Below are 20,787 nucleotides of genomic sequence, written 5' to 3' on the forward strand. Positions count from 1 at the left end.
TGAGTTCTGTTATACTCACAGACATCATTCAAACAGTTTTAGACACTTCAGAGTGTGTTCTATCCAATACTAATAATTATATGCATATATTAGCAACTGAGACTGAGGAGCAGGCCATTTACTCTGGGCACCTTTCATCCAAGCGACTCAATACTGCCCCTGCAGCCATAAGAAGTTAAACCTATTGAAGTCATCACCCAATGCTAAATCTACAGGTTATGATCTTATGGACAATTTTTTACTTTATTATGCTACTCAGATTGCAGCTCCACTGAAATACATATTTATTTGGTCACTGGAAAAGGGAACATTTCCAAATGTATGGAAGCATGCTAACCTGTGTCCAATTCTGAAAGACAGCAAAGAACCCATTACTCCTGCCAATAGTCGACCAATTGGTCTACTCGGTTCACTCAGTACGATATTTGAGGGTATTGTGTGCAGAAAAATATGGGAATATATGAAAAAAAATGATCTGATCACAGCCAATCAGCATGCTTATAGCAAAAACCATTCCACTACCACTGCATTGGTTGATATGATTGACCAGTGACTCAATGCTATGGATAATGGCAGGTTTGTGGGTTACCATTTTTAGATTTCATTGCAGCATTTGGTTTAGTGTATCATGAAATAATTTTGACAAAATTACTGCATTATGGGTTTAAGAAGGCAGCATTGAATTGGGTACAGTCATATCTAACTGACATATAAATGGGTTGTTTTCTTCCCCTCATGCTCTAAACTGTGGAAGGGCAGCTGCCTTGGGCCACTTCTTTACTAACGACCTTCCTTATACCTTATCTGAAACTCAAGCTACTATACTTGCAGATGATACAACAATTTATAAAGCAAGACAATCGGTTCAACAGGTACAGCAAGCTCTACAAGTAGATCTGGGAAGTATCAGGGAGTGGGTTTTCCAGAACGAACTTGTTTTGAACGCCAAGAAAACAAAGGTTATGTTGGTCTGTTCCACCAGGAAAAGGTCAACACAACACAACAATTAAGTATGGGGTGAAGTACAAATTGAGGAAGTGGCAGAAATCAAACTGCTAGGGGTGCAGCTAGACTCCTGCGTATCATGGCCGTCTCAAATAACTAATCTACACTGCATTCAGAAAGTATTCAGACATCTTGACTTTTTCCACATTTTGTTACATTACAGCCTTATTCTAAAATGTATTAAATCATTGTTTTTCCTCATCAATCTACAAACATACAGCATAATGACAAAGCAAAAAGCAAAAACTGTTTTTTGGACATTTTTGCATACGTATTAAACAGAAAAACAGAAATACCTTATTTACATAAGTATTCAGACCCTTTACTATGATGCGACTCAAAATTTAGCATGATTTGGAAAGGTACACACCTGTCTATATAAGGTCCCACAGTTGACAGTGCATGTCAGAGCAAAAACCAAGCCTTGAGATCGAATTGTCCTTAGAGCTCCGAGACAGGATTGTGTTGAGGCACAGATCTGGGGAAGGGTACCAAAACATGGCTGCAGTTTTGAAGGTCCCCAAGAACATTGTGGCCTCCATCATTCTTAAATGGAAGAAGTTTGGAACCACCAAGACTCTTCCTAGAGCTGGCCGCCCGGCCAAATTGAGCAATCGGGGTAGCTTCAACAAAGTACTGAGTAAAGGGTCTGAATACTTATGTAAATGTGACCGACTGGCTCGATTCGGTCTTTTGAAGCAACATTTGAAATTGTGTTTTTTACATTGGATAAAAGTAGAGACTCAGAGCTAGAATATGGTATATCATACACTACAGTTGACTAACAACAAGAAAGTAATTATGCTTTGAAAGTTGATAAACTTGTAACCCCACTTTGAGAAAATGTCCCTTGAATGTTTTGATACACCTACTGGAGAGCTTTTCTTTGTCTACACTACATTCAGCTTTGTTCACACCCTCTAAAGCCTTAGCCCCACCCATCTCTGTAAGGATTCACATGTGAGGCCATGTACTAAACAACCAAAGATTTCAAGACTAAAGGTCCATCTCCTTAGCTATCATACTCTAATTTCACTGATTTCAAAACTCGGTCCTCCAGAAAGTAGAGAGCAACACTTATGCAGTTCTACTACACGATATCTTTAAAAAAAGCCACGTTATAAAGGATTACCTACACATACTGACCAGCTCATGTTATAGACAGAAGCGTGCTACATGGCAGACCAATCAAAACTCATCTCTCGGCATGCCCAGCCCACTCATTATCTCAGCCAATGTGATGTCTTTTTCTGTGGCTAAACCAACTAGGCTTGTAATTTAACAATTGTATTTGTTTTTACAGACTGTATACAAGTTTGTTATTGAGGCACATGAAAGTTCACATGTTGCAGAAAGCATTTCTGCCAAAAAAACGCATTTAGATTTTTTTTTTAAATGGCTATCCTGTGAAGTAGTGTCATGCGACACACGCCTAGTTTTAAACTTGGTTTTAGGAGTGGGGTGTTTTATGCATTTGCAAAAATGTATATAAACCTTTTTTTAACTTTGTCATTATGGGGTATTGTGTGTAGGGAAAACATTTTTTTAATACATTTTAGAATAAGGCTGTAACATAACAAAATGTAGAAAATGTCAAGGGATCGGAATACTTTCCGAATGCACTGCATGTAAAAAATATATATATATTAAAACCGCATGCACGATCAGAAGGATAGCTAACTATTTACTGGGAAAGATTCTTAAGCAAACAACCCAAGCATCAGGTGAACTACTGTTCTGTGGTCTGGGGAAATGCATCAGCGGGTGAAATTAGGAGGATGCAGATTGCACAGAACAAAGCAGCAAGGACTGTTTTAAGGTGGAGATATGACTATTCTGTTGTAGTCATGCACAATGCTCTAGGATGGTCATTAATCAACAAGATAATTGAATAAAACATGCTTATTTTATTTCACAATGTACACCATTTAAAATGGCCAAACTCCATTCATAACAGTATTCAGTTGGTAAGAGACAGACACTCAGTAAATACTAGGAATAGATTGTCCACCATCTATATATGTGTTATCCAGACAGAAAAGAGAAATAGGCTAAAGAACGTTTCGAGTCAGAGCAATAAAGAAATGTAATAATTTATCTGAGCAAAACAGAAACCTTTCAATATATTAATTCAAACAATACTTTCGAACCATTTAAATATAATAAATTGAAAGGTTGTGCAGGACTATGGTAGATGATGGATTCAACCTATCTTCTCAGACTGTTACAGTATTTATCTGGTCAATATTTCAGTGTATTATGTCTGATGTGTGTAACAGTGTGTTATATGTGAAAATGTGATTGTATTATAAATTGTATTATAAATTGTATTTTAATGTTTAAGGACTCTTGGAAGATTAGTCCAAATTAGGACTAAAAGAGATCCTAATAAAATCAGCGCACCCTCAGCGCACCCTAAGATGACAGTGATTCAGCATCAAAAACAATGGGGAGCTCGCTCTCAGGCTAAATCTACAGTAGCGAGTAGCCTAGCATAGTTTGAATGCTACACTAATCAATGTCAGAGCCAATTAGGAGCAGAGAATGCTCACTATGAGAGAATGTATGTCTGGGAAATGTAGTGTCTGGGAGAATCTAGTGAAAATGCAAGCAGTTAAACCAAATAACAGCTCAATGATAGGCTATTATTTCCATTTTGCCCTTTCGTTAGGTAGTGTAAGAGATGATTGGGTGAGTGTTCAATACAGCAGCAGTGCATTCACACATGCCTGGGTCAGTAAGGGTAGCCAGTGACGGTGCATGTCCGGGCTCTGTGCTGGTGCTGTATGGGGGTAGATTTGTGCTGTGTGTGCCAGTACCAGTCCATTCTGGAACACAGCCAAAATAACCACTTACTTCTCCCACACTGGACACTGTAGGTCTCAGTACAACAGGGACTTAACAACAGCCCTAGACAACGCTTAAGCCATGTACATATCATATTCGTTTCAAACAAAGTACACAAAGCAACAACATCTATCCTATGTCCCTGTGTGTGAGAGCTCTTGCACGAAGTGCATGAGTGTGTGAGAGAAGTAGGGAGGGAGAGGGAGAGAGAGATAAATGAGACTGAGTGGCTCTAGTGACAAACTGCAGTATAGCAGCAAGGTCAGTTGACAGTGACCTGCCAGATTCCCTCTCCAGAGGTGTCAATATGGCACAGACCTGTGATGTCTGAAGCCATCCAGAATCCTCTCACACTGTGGGCCAGGACACAGAGATACTTGGGGCTAAGGCCCTATTCCCACTACGAGAGATGGAGAGTCTGAGGAGCTGAGTGGTGAAAGGGATTTCTTCATTACATCCTTGCCTTACTTTTCATTGTTGCTGGCTATGCAACATTCTTGGTCCCCAGCTCAAATTAACCATAAATATCAAAGTATCCAGTAAGCACAAACTATTTAAGAATCCAAGCAACTTTTCTACGGATAATGCAACCAAGCCATACTACTCTTGAATAATGCAACAATTCACAAGCATGAGCAGACAGTTAAAGGGTTTACTTTCTCGTCCGTACACATTAAATTAGCTAACAATACACATCCAACTCCTGCTAGCTAGCTAACTAGCAACATGCTTCATGATCAAGTAACGTTAGCATATTAATAATGCATGTTTACCCCTCCCATACAAATATAAAAGTACAGTAGTGTTATCATACAGTGTAATTCATATTATAACATAATTTACACAGCTAGGTAACATTAGTGAGCAATCTATCTAGCTAAACAAAATAATTTCTGCTGACGTTTAGCTGAACCATAGCTAGATAGGTGATCTTAAGCGTACACTAGCGTATTAAAGTTATCTTAGAACAAACCACAATGTAGAAAATAGTAAGTGTGTCAACTTTTGACTGGTACTCCAGTCAAACGTTTGGACACACTTACCATTTTCTACATTGTAGAATAATAGTGAAGACATCAAAACTATGATATAATAACAAAAAATTGTTAAAACAAATCAAAGTGTGCCTTGAACAAATCATTTTACATTTGAGATTCTTCAAAGTACCCACCCTTTGCCTTGATGACAGCTTTGCACACGCTTGGCATTCTCTCATCCAGCTTCATGAGTGCTTTTCCAACAGTCTTGAAGGAGTTCCCACATATGCTGAGCACTTGTTAGCTGCATTGCCTTCACTCTGCGGTCCAACTCATCCCAAACCATCTCAATTGGGTTGAGGTCAGGTGATTGTGGAAGCCAGGTCATCTGATGCAGCACTCCATCACTCTCCTTCTTGGTCAAATAGCCCTTACACCGCCTGAAGGTGTGTTTTGGGTCATTGTCCCACTAAGCGCAAACCAGATGGGATGGTGTATCACTGCAGAATGCAGTGAGGTAGCCATGCTGGTTAAGTGTGCCTTGAATTCTAAACAAATCACTGACAGTGTCACCAGCAACAAAAAACACACCATCAAACCTCCTCCTCCACGCTTCACAGTGGGAACCACACATGCGGAGATCATCCGTTCACCTACTCTGCGTCTCACAAAGACACGGCGTTTGGAACCCAAAATCTCAAATTTGGACTCATCAGACCAAAGGACAGATTTCCACCGCTCGAATATCCATAACAGAACTTATGTAGCAGGCAAAACCCAGAGGACTAACCATTCAGATTTTTTTTTTTTTTAGGTCACTGTCTATTCAATGAGGTTTAATTGGGAAACAAGATTTCTAGGGCACTTGTTTGCAGTTCCTACCGCTTCCACTGGATGTCACCAGTCTTTGGAAATTGGATGAGGTTCTTCCTTTGTAATGAAGAAGTAAGGCCATCTTGGATCAGGATAATGTTATGTGTACTGTTTGAGAGTTGCGCAAGACTAAAAAAATAGCGTTGGTTTGTGATCCTCCTGTTTTGAAAACAGATAGACCCGTCTTCAATTTTATTGATTTATTAACGTTTAAAAATACCTAAAGTTGTATTACAAAAGTAGTTTGAAATGTTTTGGCAAAGTTTACAGGTAACTTTTGAGATATTTTGTAGTGACGTTGCGCAAATTGGAAGCTGTTTTTTTCTGGATCAAACTCACCAAATAAATAGACATTTTGGATATATATCGACAGAATTAATCGAACAAAAGGACCATTTGTGATGTTTATGGGACATATTGGAGTGCCAACAAAAGAAGCTCGTCAAAGGTAAGGCATGTTTTATATTTTATTTCTGTGTTTTGTGTGGTGGCTGCAGGGTTGAAATATGCTATTCTCTTTGTTTACTGTTGTGCTATCATCAGATAATAGCTTCTTATGCTTTCACCGAAAAGCCTTTTTGAAATCTGACATGTTGGCTGGATTCACAACGAGTGTAGCTTTAATTTGGTATCTTACATGTGTGTTGTAATGAAAGTTTACATTTTATAGTATTTTATTTGAATTTGGCACTCTGCATTTTCCCTGGCAATTGGCCAAGTGGGACATTTGCGTCCCGCCTATCCCAGAGAGGTTATTAACAAGTCAGTTAAGAATAAATTCTTATTTTCAATGACGGCCTAGGAACACTGGGTTGACTGCCTTGAACGACAGATTTTTAACTTGTCAGCTCGGGGATTAGATCTTGCAACCTTTTGGTTACTAGTCCAACACTCTAACCACTAGGCTACCTGCAGTATGCCATCTGTAAATACTAATATCATAGTTACAATACAAATTGTTGGTTAAGCCACAGAAAAAAACAGCAACCTTCCCACTAGCCATGATTGGCTGAGATAATGAGTGGGCTAGACATGCCGAGAGAGGACGTCGGATTGGTCTGCCATATAGAGGGCTTCTGTCTATTTGACCTGGTCAGTCTGTGTTGGTAATCCTGTCGAAAGCTGCTTTTTTTGTATGTATCGTGTAGTGGAGCTGCATAAATGTTTCTCTCCACTTTCTGGAGGATCGAGTTTTGAAATCAGTGAAATGATAGCTAAAGAGATGGAAAACACCTGTCTCTAGATTACATCTTCAAATTAAGGGCAACCGTGGAATGACATCCGTGACAGGGAGAAGCGTCCATCATACGGGTAAGATAGTTGCGTTAGCTACCTACATTTTCAGATATTACACATTTCAAATGTTTTCATTTCAAGCTAAAGTGTACTATTAGCTAGCTAGCTAACGTTAGCTGGCTGGCTCCCTACCTAACGTTATGTGTATGACGTTATTATTCGTATCCCAGAACCGTTTGCTCTGTTAGTTAGAGCCTAATGTTAGCTAGCTAACATTGAATCTGGTTGGTTAGCTCCCAGCAGATTCATGCAGGGTAGTAACGGCATGATTTGGCACTATGTTCATTGTTGTTTAACTAGCTAACGTTAGCTAGATGACTCATTAGCTAACGTTACGAGACATGTGTGATCTTACACGTTGTTTACCCTAGCTAGCTACATCTCTTAAGCTAAAGTGTACAACACCCGTTGAACATGGCAGGTGTCAGTAAACGTTGGCAAAAAAGCATAATGAAAGTGTTGCCAGCAGAGCTGGTTAGGCTGTTTTTATGTTATCCAGAAGTAAACAAATCATTGGCCAGAGCGGCAAGTGAGTGCTCTGAACGCTCCGGGACCGAAACGAGATAGGTGTGGCTAAAGCTTAAGAGGGTGTGAACGATGCTGAATGGGTGTAGACAAAGAAGTGCTCTTCACTAGATACCTGTCACGTCCTGACCATAGAAAGCCTTTATTTTCTATGGTAGAGTAGGTCAGGGCGTAACTAGGGGGGTTAGTCTAGTTTATATTTTCTATGTGGGGTTCTAGGTTGTTTTTTCTATGTTGGGGTTTTGGTATGATTCCCAATTAGAGGAAATGGCTATCGTTGTCTCTAAATGGGGATCATACTTTTTTATTATTATTTTTTTTAATTTTACCCCGTTTTCTCCCTAATTTTGTGGTATCCAATTGTTTTTTAGTAGCTACTATCTTGTCTCATCGCTACAACTCCCGTACGGGCTCGGGAGAGACGAAGATTGAAAGTCATGCGTCCTCCGATACACAACCCAACCAAGCCGCACTGCTTCTTAACACAGCGCGCATCCAACCCGGAAGCCAGCCGCACCAATGTGTCGGAGGAAACACAGTGCACCTGGCAACCTTGGTTAGCGCGCACTGCGCCCGGCCCGCCACAGGAGTCGCTGGTGCGCGATGAGACAAGGATATCCCTACCGGCCAACCCCTCCCTAACCCGGACGACACTAGGCCAATTGTGCGTCGCCCCATGGACCTCCCGGTCGCGGCCGGTTACGACAGAGCCAGAGACCAGAGTCTCTGGTGGCACAGCTGGCGCTGCAGTACAGCGCCCTTAACCACTGCGCCACCCGGGACGCCTGGGGATCATACTTAAGTAGCATTTTTTCCACCTGTGGGTTATGGGATACTGTTTATGTTTTGAGTTAGTGTTGTAGTCACGGTTCGTTGTTTGTTAGTTTATTGTTTATAGTTTTGTCTTTGCTCAAGTTCCACTTCATTAATAAACATTTGGAACTCTACGTACGCTGCACCTTGGTCCAACCATTATTACGAACATTGTGACAATAGCAAAACATTCAAAGGCCATTTTCTCAAAAGTGAGTTTACAAGTTTATCAACTTTCAACGCAGAATTACTTCCCATTGTTCCTCAAAAATGCAGTGTATGATATACCATTTTATATCTCTGAATCACTACTTTTATCCAATGTAAAAAACACAATTTCAAATATTACTACATAAGACGGAATCACATATGAGTCACATATGGACTTGGTCTTTTACCAAATAGGGCAATTTTCTGTAGAAGTCGACCGATTATGATTTTTCAATGCCAATACCGATTATTGGAGGACAAAAAAGCCGATACCGATTAATCAGACAATTTTTTTAAAATGTATTTGTAATAATGACAATTACAGCAATAATGAATGAAAACTTATTTTAACTTAATATAACACATCAATAAAATCAATTTAGCCTCAAATAAATAATGAAACATGTTAATTTGGTTTAAATAATGCAAAAACAAAGTGTTGGAGAAGAAAGTAAAAGTACAATATGTGCCATGTAAGAAAGCTAACGTTTAAGTTCCTTGCTCAGAACATGAGAACATATGAAAGCTGGTGGTTCCTTTTAACATGAGTCTTCAATATTCCCAGGTAAGAAGTTTTAGGTTGTAGTTATTATAGGAATTATAGGACTATTTCTCTCTATACCATTTGTATTTCATATACCTTTGACTATTGGGTGTTCTTATAAGAACTTTAATATTGCCAGTGTAACAGTATACCTTCCGTACCTCTCCTCGCTCCTACCTGGGCTCGAACCAGGAACACAACGACAACAGCCACCCTCGAAGCAGCGTTACCCATGCAGAGCAAGGGGAACAACTACTTCAAGTCTCAGAGCGAGTGACATTTGAAACGCTATTAGCGCGCACCCCGCTAACTAGCTAGCCATTTCACATCACATTGTTACACCAGCCTAATCTCGGGAGTTGATAGGCTTGAAGTCATAAACAGCAGAGCTGCTGGCAAAATGCACGAAAGTGCTGTTTGAATGAATGCTTATGAGCCTGCTAGTGCCTACCATTGCTCAGTCAGACTGCTCTATCAAATCATAGACTTAATTATAACATAATAACACACAGACATGCGAGCCTTAGGTCATTAATATGGTCGAATCCGGAAACTATCATCTCGAAAACAAGATGTTTACTCTTTCAGTGAAATACGGAAACGTTACGTATTTTATCTAATGGGTGGCATCCATCAGTCTAAATATTCCTGTTACATTGCACAACCTTCAATGTTATGTCATAATTACGTAAAATTCTGGCAAATTAGTTCGCAATGAGCCAGGTGGCCCAAATTGTTGCATATACCCAGACTCTGCGTGCAATGAACGCAAGAGAAGTGACACGATTTCACCTGGTAAATAATTGCCTGCTAACCTGGATTTATTTTAGCTAAATATGCAGGTTTAAAAATATATACTTCTGTGTATTGATTTTAAGAAAGGCATTGTTGTTTATGGTTAGGTACATGTTGGAGCAACGACAGTCCTTTTTCGCAAATGCACACTGCATCGATTATATGCAGCGCAGGACACGCTAGATAAACTAGTAATATCATCAACCATGTGTAGTTATGACTAGTGATTATGATTGATTAAGTTTAATGCTAGCTAGCAACTTACCTTGGCTTCTTACTGCATTCGCGTAACAGGCGGGCTCCTCGTGGGGCAGGTGGATAGAGCGTTGGACTAGTTAACCATAAGGTTGCAAGATTGAATCCCTGAGCTGACAAGGTAAAAATCTGTCACTCTGCCCCTGAACAAGGCAGTTAACCCACCGTTCCTAGGCCGTCGTTGAAAATAAGAATTTGTTCTTAACTGACTTGCCTAGTTAAATAAAGATTAAATACAGGTGTATTTTTTTTTTTTAAATAGCCAAAATCGGCATCCAAAATCGGCCATTCCGATTAATCAGTCGAACTCTAATCTTCTATATACTACCCCTACCTTGTCACAACACAACTGATTAGCTCAAACGCATTAAGAAGGAAAGAAATTCCACCAATTAACTTTTAACTAGGCACACCTGTTAATTGAAATGCATTCCAGGTGACTACCTCATGAAGAATGCCAAGAGTGTGCAAAGCTGTCATCAAGGCAAAGGGTGGCAACTTTGAAGAATCTCAAATATAAAATATGTTTTGATTTGTTTAACACTTTTTTGGTTACTACATGATTCCATATATGCTATTTCATAGTTTTGATGTCTTCACTATTATTCTACAATGTAGAAAATAGTAAAAAGGACGAAAAACCCTTGAATGAGTAGGTGTGTCTACATTTTTTACTTATACTGTATATATTTGCTACTCTCGACTACAAAAGTCTCGGCCAACCAACCTGTTGACCAAACAATTGACCAAGCGACTAATTGGGTTCAGGGTTATTATGGAGACAAATTTATTGCAAACTTGACATTGCTTCACATTATAAGCTACATGATAGAGAGCGATGTTTTCCTCATGAACCCCTAAATTCCCACAAGCCCTCATATGGCCAATCAGGATGCAATACGCAAATAACACCACAGCATCCACATTAATGTAGAAGTGTTTAGAAACATATTCTATTCTTATTTAGAATAAATGTAACTCCAAAATGACACAATGGTGGGACTATGTACAAAATGGTGGGACTATGTACAAAAATGTCTAAACGGTTCACCCGATATGGATAAACAGAGGCGCTTTTGTTTTAAAAGTTGGGGGGACTTTTTTTTTTATCTAGCCGGATAAACACTCCAAACAGACTACCCGACCGTTCGGTGTCGTCCGCATGGTCCTACAGCACACCGTTGCCTTGTTTTGTATTACAGTCCAATGATAAAACTGGGGGGAATGCAATTTCAGAATGTCCCCTCAGTCCCCTGTCAAAGTTGCGCCCCGTGAATTATTGTGAATTATAATTCATGTACATATTTTGTAGGGGTTGCTAAGTTTTTCAAATCTGACGTTTTAAATGACAAATAACAAACTTTATACGCCTTTTTAAAACTGGAATACATTATAAGTTTGCATTATCTGCCGTGCAAGAACATTTTCAGCAACAACATAATGATCAAATTAAGATCCTACATCTGTAGTAACAACATACTGAGAATAATCGTATATTTTCATTTTAGACATTTAGCAGACACTCTTATCCTGAGCAACTAGGGTTAAGTGCCTTGCTCAAGGGCACATCAATGTATTTTTCACCTTGTCAGCAATTCGAATCAGCAACCTATCGATTGAGGCCCAACGCTCTTTATGGCTAGGCTAACTGACGTCCATTACACAGTAATCGCACATTAAATGTAGAAATGACTGAGACATCACAGCTTGTCTAGGCCAACTAATCACAGTGGAAGCAGAAAGTATTTCAACTGCTGCTCAACATCAACATCTGGACTATTCATGTTTTCCATTTCCAGCTACATCAAACATGCTAATTGAGAATATAACATATCTTTCACTATGTAAGGCTTACCTGCAATCTGAGGTACAGACAACACACTATACTAAAGAGTGAATGTTCACGGGTAGGTAATGGTAACCCTCTCTCCAAAAAGCACCTTTCCTGTCTTCTATCTACAGACCTGTCAACTCATATACTTATAACTACGTTACTACTCAGCATATACTGTACTAAATAAAGAATCTGATGATGAAACAACTGCATTAATCATATTAGATAACACAGGCATAAAATGACAGGCCTCTAAATCATGGTTATGTATTGCTGGAAGGTTGGCTGGGTTGATCTGATGGGAGAGGAGCTGTAGTGACAGTTAAGAAGCCTCAGTATGGGAAAGGTCAGGAACTCACTAAGTGAACATATATAAGTTACCATGAGCTCCCGTCTACCATCCAAACACCACCAAACCAAATGGCTAGAGTAAGCCCAGTCAAACCAGCTACAGTAAGCCTAGTCTCACATTGCCATATTTTGTAGCCTAAGCCTGTAACCAGGAACATGAGAGCAGGAGAGAGCACACTCAATAACCATGACCTACATTATAATAAAGTGATTCAGTACAAAACATGATGATCCCTCACTGCCAACAAATAGAAGGGAATACAACAAACACTGTGTTTCTAGAATAATAACAGAGTAATAGCATTTGTGTGACAATCAGTGTCATTTAGAAAGCCTGATGCAGCAGAAGCTCAGTGAGACACCCTTTTCTTTCCCCACTAACACAGATCTCAAGGTGAAAGCCTCATTAATATCCCCTCACACCCGCCAAAAATCTGCCCTGCTGCTGTCACATACTAATTGCTTCTCTACCACACAAGAAGATGTGCTCTGGAAAAGATGAGCTCTTTTAATTAACCCCTCGACCGACTGTGGATTAACAAGAGAGGTTCTAATCCATTCAAATCTCATAGAAGAGGAAGTGCTACCTTAACTCTCATGTTCTGCAGGACCATGTAAGCGTTTAAAGAACATCCGGTACTAGTCGCCTGCAGGTGCTGACTACAGGGGAAAGCTGTGGCTGTTAGGAGTCCCAAGCTATGTTGAAGGAGAATACTAAAGAGGAGAAACACTGGATCTCTCCACTGAGGAGCCCATCTGACAGAGAGCTGGCTCAGTCAGAGAGAGAGTGACAGCGTCAAATACACAGGTACTGCTGCTCAATGAGCTAAATCTAACAGAAACCAACTGTTGGAGTGAATGGGACAAATGTAGGCATCCCTTAGCATATTCTCACAGCAGGAAGATGTTGCAATGTGAAGTCAAATATGTAACATCAACATATCATATTGTATTGGGCCTATACCATTTAGCACATCAATTCCACAATGTTTCCTTTGCACGTTAACTACTTCCAGCCATTGATTAGGGCATGGCTCCACTTATGGCTTGATGCACTTCTAGTCCTATTATGTACAGTAAAGCCTCAGAGTTAATCAATTCATACGAAGTCATTTGTGCAGCAGTAATTCAGGCAGCATTGCATAACAGGAGCCATGCTAAATCACTGGCCGTGCCAGGAAACCAATGTCCAACCTGCATAGTGCACTGCTGCTGACCTGCACTGCAAACACACCACACTGTAGCCCACAGTGTAGACAGCTCTGGAACGGTGCTGATCAAAAGCCAAAACTAATCTACACAGGGCCTAGGGAGGAGAGCCTTCCTATTCTTATCAAAAAAGAAAAGCAAAAATACAGAGACCTCATTCACAGTCAAAAAACCCACAAGGCCTACAGATTAGCATATGCTGTATTAGGTTGACAACATCTGACAGTTGTTCCAATTTTTCAATTTTAGTCTTGGTTCACAGGACTCAGGAAAAAGCGGATTGCAATTACCACGCCCCACTCATACCCCCACTTCGCTCTAATCAGGGCTCAGAATCCCCAGAAGTCTTGAAGGAAAAAACATGCAGAGTTTAGGTTTGAGCTCTGTGTGATCCTTAATTTGTATCTTTACAATAAGAGTATCTCACGCACACACACACCATAGACACTAATATTCTCCCCAAGGAACATACAAACATGCACACGCAGGCACACACACTCATGTTTGCATCAGAGCTGTGGAGAGAGCTTCAACCTGGATCACTATAGACACAGTGACATCTGCAGAGGTTAACTAACAACAAATACAAGTTAAACGTAACGGTGTGATAATAAGGTTACCAAGTGGAGCAGAAGGGCGAGAGGCCAGGGTGTGCCGGTGTTTTGAATCCAACAGTACATGATCCCTAGCGAATAATTAGCATTCAAAGCAGGGAGCCGCGCCACATAAACACATGCCCACCTGCCGCAAAAGGCCCACATCACAAAGAATCATCCCTGCCTCTCCTTGAGCAATAATGGCAGCAGGCTTTTATGTGATACCTTGCACAGCAGACCTCTTGCACCTCTATCCCATGCATTCCCTCCTCCCAACACATCAACAAATTAATGTATTGTAACAGAAGACCGGCCTTCAACTCAACACTTTAAAACGATCAGATCTATTGTCCGTTTAGTAGTCTAGCTCTTCGTTCTTGGCCTTAAGAACAACATCTGAAAACAGACAAAATCTGTCAAAACTGAATTGTTATTTATTTCTGAGAGCATGAGCTCCCAAATATGGAGTTGATGTATGTATGTATGTATCTCATACCAGCAGAAAAGCTGTAGCCAAGATATCCAGGAATACATCAATTAAATACACAGGAAACAGGCTGGGGGGAAAGCCCGGAAAAGCAGCAGCCATGTTTGTTATTGGTCGGCCTCATCTGCTCTCTCCACCTGGGAACAGATGGAAAGAGTGTCTCTCTGCAGCAGTCAAATTGATAGGGAGTGGGACAGTTTATCAAGTCAGAAAGTAGGCAGGGTGCTTATGTGTTACCCATTTCTAATTCTCCTAATCTATGAGGTGTGGCACTGTCAACAACAAAGTGAAAGTCACGTGTGGCTCAGATTGTGGAGCATGGCGTTTGCAACACCAGGGTTGTGGGTTTGATTACCGCAGGGGACCAGTATTAATAAAATATAAAATGTATGTACTCACTTCTGTAAGTAGCTATGGATGAAGGATTCTGCTAAATAACTGAAAACTAAACAGTAGGAAAGGAGAGGGGTTGTCCTGAATATCACAGAATTGTCCCCCCTTGTCAGTGAATCCTAGCAATATCAGGTGAGAACACAGTCAATTGACTATTCCATTGTGTTCCCTCTCTCTCTCTGCATGTGTTTCAGAGGAGAGCCTCTGAAATTCTCACACAGGACAAGGAAGGAACTGGAGCCAAGCAGTCTCATTCCTCACCCCCAACCATGCCTGGAGTAGAGCAGGAACTCAACTCACAGGATGGAAATGTATTACGTGTTTTGACTAGAGAGAGGATGTGGAATCTTGGAGCAATATGAACAGGGATTTCTGCTAGTTGGGATGCAGGAAACCAAGAGGAGGGAGCCTAAAGTGCAACTCTTTCAGAAATGTTAACAATCAGCGTCTTTAGATTTTGTGTTGGGGGTTTCAAATCAAATAAGTTCTGAGCAGAACTCATGCGGTGCTGTGTGGCATGGAATTTCAGTTTCACTGTACGCGACGCTGCACCTGAAAGTAACAAAAACAGTTGAGCCGTTAAAGTGAAGGAATGAGGACTAGCTGAACAGACCTGTCTGCAAATTGATATCCTGATTCAGGCATGCTCAACCCACTGCATATTCCAATCTGCTTCTCAGATTTCTGCCCACAGAACAACACTATAGCTGTGTGATTTCGACCCCGTATGGGAAAATAATATGTCACTATTGTATGGAAGACACAGCATGAGGCATGGGCCTTGTTCTCTGTTTATAGACTAGGAATGGTAGCAAAGATTTGTATGTGAGGGAGATACAGGGGGGAGTAGATCTGACAGTGTGATACTGTAGGCAGTGACTGACATGTTTAGACACAACCAGGCAGATCATCACTATAAGGCAAGATAGCCTAAGGCAACTCAACACATCCTCAGGTACCAACATTTTATTACGGAAGCGTGTTCTTTCTTTCCGTGTGTGGTTGTTTGTTGGAGATGTGTTTTCCCCAATCCTTTCCCAGAACACACTATTTCCAGCACTTGTGCCTGAGAGGCAGAGAAAGATGGGAATTACAGCCTGTCTGGTCTGGTGAGACTGTGGCTTTGGGTTAGAGTTGAGAGTTAGATTAAATTAGTCAGGGTATCACTCTTTCTCTTAGTGTGAGGTTACTTAAAATCATCAGCATCAGCAACAGACCTATGAGGGCAGCACAAGAAGTGGATTGATGCTGTGGGGAATAGGCCTATTTGTCAGGGCTAGATTAGAATAGACATCTTGTCCCAAATCAGCACATCAGCTATGTTGCAACTGCACCACTACATTACATTCTGCCTCATCAGGAGAATAAGTGTGTGTGTGTGGGGGGGGGGGGGTCACAACGCAAAATAATGTGACCTCCACATAAATAATTGTAAAGCCGCAAAAGTTAAGAGTTGCCTATATCATTTTTGTGTGATGTGGTGGAAGGGGCAGTTTCTTTGTTCGTCTGCATTTACTCTGTGACAGCGAGTTAAAAGAGATGACATCATCTCCATTGTGAGTTCCGTGCTCTTTCGCTGTTTCCATTGGTTGACATATACCCGGCAGGCCCAAGCAGACAAAGCCGGAGCATTCCAACAGTTTAACAGGAGACAGTACCACAGTCATCCTCATCCCAGTCAGCTTTATCACCCCCATTCAACTCAATGGTGACATCGTAGGGCACCGGAGGACAGATTGCCAAGACAATCATTTACTCTTCTGCCTTTGGTCTGACAAACATTGCTTAATCATTCGAACAGGAGCCTACTCATTTTTTTCATAACGTAATATATTTCTAGTCGTTATCCTTTATGGTTACGGAAGGTCAATCCGCTTCTTTAATTTCACAGAGTTTAGTCAGAATAGAAAGGAAAATTACATGGCCTTGTACTTGACATCAGACATGTGTATCAGTCCATTCAGTGGCATATCCCAGGGCCTGTTATGTCTGTTCTCAGCCTTCAACAACTAACAACAGGAGGGAAGGCAGGCAACATTGCAAATTCAAGCAACACATTACTTGAGGAGAAAGACGATTTAAATCAAGGTGGACTAGACATTGTCTTTCTAATTAGAATTCTTACTGATTATTCTAATTATTGTTGAATGTAAACATTTGAGCACCTTGAATAGGCAGGCAGTGGGCCAGGGAATTTAATTGGCCCGGAAGCATATTCCACCCTGTTATATTAACATGATATGTTATACCTATATATAAGAGTAGGCCTGTGATGAACAAAGCAAACATTTAGTTTTAGTATTTCACTTCAAACACATTCCAGAGAGGCACTTTAGAAAACTGAACTATGCTCCAATTGTTGCTCCTCCTATCTAGCAGATTCAGAGCCAGGAGTCAAGAGCCTGCCCTGGACTCAACCTCCCTGACTCTGCTGTCATACTCTTGTGATAAGATATGCGAGCTGCATTTACCCTATACTATTGTCCTATGTTAACCATGGGGGAGGGGGGGGGGGGGGGGGTCTGTGGCACAAAGCAGAGAATAGTTCACCCATCATGGGAGATTAAAATAGAAAGACACTTTTCCCCATAACAGTGTCAGCACTAGATTGATTTAAAGTGAAAACTCCATCATAATGGGGCACTGGTCCAGTTTGCATGATGATTTTGCTTCAGCAAAACAATATCAGACTAAATATAATGAGTAATGAGGTTAAGAAAATATTTATTCAACAGTAAAACAGAGGTCTTCAATTGTTATGACTATGGACCTGTCTGATGTTATCCCAGTCATCAATCTCCCATGTTCACAAAGAATGCTAATATTTTGTCCACTATGCAACTCAATATTCCTTCCTTCCCCTTTCTGACTCATCCCACCATAACCAATCCAGTTTCCTACAGAACAATGCCACGGATCAGCATACACCAATATGGGTAGAGAGACAGAAGAAACAGTAGGGCAGGGATCATCAACTAGATTCAGCCGTGGGCTGATGTTTTCTTGAACGGATGCTCGGGGGGCCAGAACATAATTACAATTTCTTTGTAGACTGTAAATAATTGGGAACAGATTTCCAAAATTAAAATCACTTGGAGATGATTTCGTGGTGTTTTTACAGTCTTTTATGTCCAACAATTAACATGTTATGAAATTTGCTCAGAAAACCACAGGCTGCCAGTTGGGGAACCCTGTACGAGGGGGACTCCAATTTCAACACTGTGATGTTCAAGCTCTTATATGCAGAAGACAGAAAGTATAAACAGTGAGTGAGTGCTAAATCGACGGTATTTGGACTCCTTGTGACAGCTACTGGAACTGTCAGAAACAGCTGGCCAGAGAGGCCAAGTTCAAATCTCATGTCTAAGTGCATCCAGATTTGCCACTGTAGGGGCCCTTCAATGCAAAATATAGCCTGCCCCATAGAATGTCAACCAATAGCTTTATGTAACTCAATAGGCTACTACTTGGTCAGTGGGGCATTTGAATTCCCCCTGAAACTAAAACTAATTTCTACCGTGTCTCACAGGTTGCATACAAAAATGATCGTTTTTTTGCCAGTCACATGTCGGAAGGTCTATACTTCATCTTCCAGAAATGTATAACACTTTACATTAACCTGCTCTAATTCTTGTGTAGTAACTCTGTAATAATACTTTAATAAAATTCAAATCAAAGTGTATTTGTCACGTGCTCCGAATACAACGGATGTAGACCTTACAGTGAAATGCGTACTTACAAGCCCTAACCAACAGTGACATTTTTAAGGAGAAAATAGGTATTAGGTAAACAATAGAAAAGTAAAGAAAAGAAAAAACAGCAAAAATAACAGAAGCGAGGCAATATACAGGTGGTACCGGTACAGAGTCAATGTGCGGGGTTAACGGTTAGTCGGGCTAATTGAGGTAATATGTACATGTGGGTATAGTTAAAGTGACTATGCATAGATGATAAACAGAGAGTAGCAGTAGCGTAGAGGGGGTTGGCGTAGTAATAGTTCAATAGTTAGTGTTACTTATTAAACAGGTGTACAGCCTGAGAGCAACAATGTAAAATGTTACTCAGAACTCTGACTAATACATTGCCTGCTTTATTACAACAGCAATGTCTAGTCAGCTGTGTCAGATCATCAGTTAGCCTAATTTAGCTGATGTAAAGTATCAATTTTCCAAACAAACTGTGTTAATTTGGCCATTCTGTCCAAAACAGGGAATGCAAGGTAGGTGTTCTTTCTTTGAGTTCGAGACGAACCCTCAGGCTTGGAGGCATCTCACTGACAAAGAGACAAACAGGCAGTGTAAAGGCCAAGTTAGCATACTGTATGTCCTAACCGCAGTGTTGAGCAATACTGTACATGAATTCAGCTTTGTACCTATAGTGGTTGAGTAGACAATAGTGTTATGCCTTGTGACAGTCGAACCTGCATATGTGTTGCCTGGCTAATAGAAAGATCCATCAACATTAACCCTTTAGAAACATTAACCCACCACTAGTAGAGGCATGGGTTAACAGACCTAACAATATTTATGTGGTTCTCAACCTTTTTCACAAATTTTCGGTTATTGTACCACCAACTGAATTTTGCTTTACCCGTACTACCCCATGAAGTACCCCCTTATGTGCATTTCACCATAGGCCTATGGTCTCATGAGTCATCTCAAGTACCCCCTGTGGATAGGCCAAGTACCCCCTGTGGATAGGCCAAGTACCCCCAGGGGTCCTAGTAGGCTTCTCTGGTTGGGAACCACTGGTTTATATATACCAAAGGAGAGTACTACAACAAAAACTGCAGCATAACAGGTCTATTACAGCGCTATTAAACCATGTCAATTTGCTCGATACCACCTGTAAATCAGCAAACACAAACTGAACTCGAAACAATGCACATTGTCCTTGAAAAACGTGATACAGTGATGCACTGCATTGATCATGACAAGACCAAAATTGACATTTTCCACTCCAGTCACGTGCAGCGTGCGCGTTCTAAACCCACAAAGCAACCTTTCTGGATCCCTCCTAATTTGGGGAAAGAATATACCCTGATTGCGTATTCAAATGTAGATTACTTACTAGTAGAGAACATAAATCGGTCATATTTTGCTGTTTAACATGCTAATTGTTTGGGGAGACAATCCAGATGTTGCTTGCGCCCATGTAGCTTACTCCCAAAACACCATGCACATGACATGCATCGTTCCCCAACGACATAACGCAGGTTTGCGACTCACCTTTTCTTGTCTCTCCCTCAACGGTTGGATGGCATGAATACAATACTACGCGTTTCCCCCCCCCCCTTTTGCTTCTCATGGAAGACCCTTTAATGTAAAAAATAAAATACAAAAATACAGGAACAACGTTAACTATATGGCTTTAAAGCAGATGTTTCCGTTCCAGTTAAAATCACAATTATCTTTGCGCCTTCCTCAGAGATGCAGTCTAACTTAGAAGTTGGATACAAAGTTACTGGTTTGCCTCGCTGCGCTATGCAGTTGCTGTAGGGATGAGATCATACCAATATTACCAACCACCCTCCCGTCACTGTACTGGAATCTCGCGAGAGGGCTTCATACAACAAAGCAAACGTTACTGTGGTAACAAAGCAATTTCTGCTCACCTGGTAGTGTTTCTGCTGAAGCTCTTTTTGAAATTGCCCAAAATATAACAAGGTCTATCTAGGATAGAACATGTGAAAGCAACTGCAATACTTTGCAAATCAATGTGACTGAATGCAATCAATCATTTCCATGTCATATCAGCTTTCTTTTACTCTAATGGGC

At 40.7% G+C, this 20,787-nt stretch overlaps 1 protein-coding gene across 3 annotated transcripts in view; it reads right to left on the minus strand.

Moving 5' to 3' along the window:
• LOC110497941 (signal-induced proliferation-associated 1-like protein 1) overlaps positions 1-20,547 on the minus strand; it is a 70,442-nt gene extending 49,895 nt beyond the window's left edge. For 2 of the 3 annotated variants that reach the window (XM_090211350.1, XM_021574422.3), the window contains exon 1: positions 20,239-20,547. The gene's annotated coding sequence lies outside the window, so the exon portion shown is untranslated. The remainder of the gene's footprint in view (positions 1-20,238) is intronic. The other variant, XM_021574424.3, reaches the window with a different exon arrangement.
• Between the last annotated feature and the right edge of the window lie 240 nt (positions 20,548-20,787).

The sequence above is a fragment of the Oncorhynchus mykiss genome, chromosome 19 (genome assembly GCF_057628025.1).
Source record: "Oncorhynchus mykiss isolate SJ-2025 chromosome 19, ASM5762802v1, whole genome shotgun sequence".
Lineage (NCBI taxonomy): Eukaryota > Metazoa > Chordata > Actinopteri > Salmoniformes > Salmonidae > Oncorhynchus > Oncorhynchus mykiss.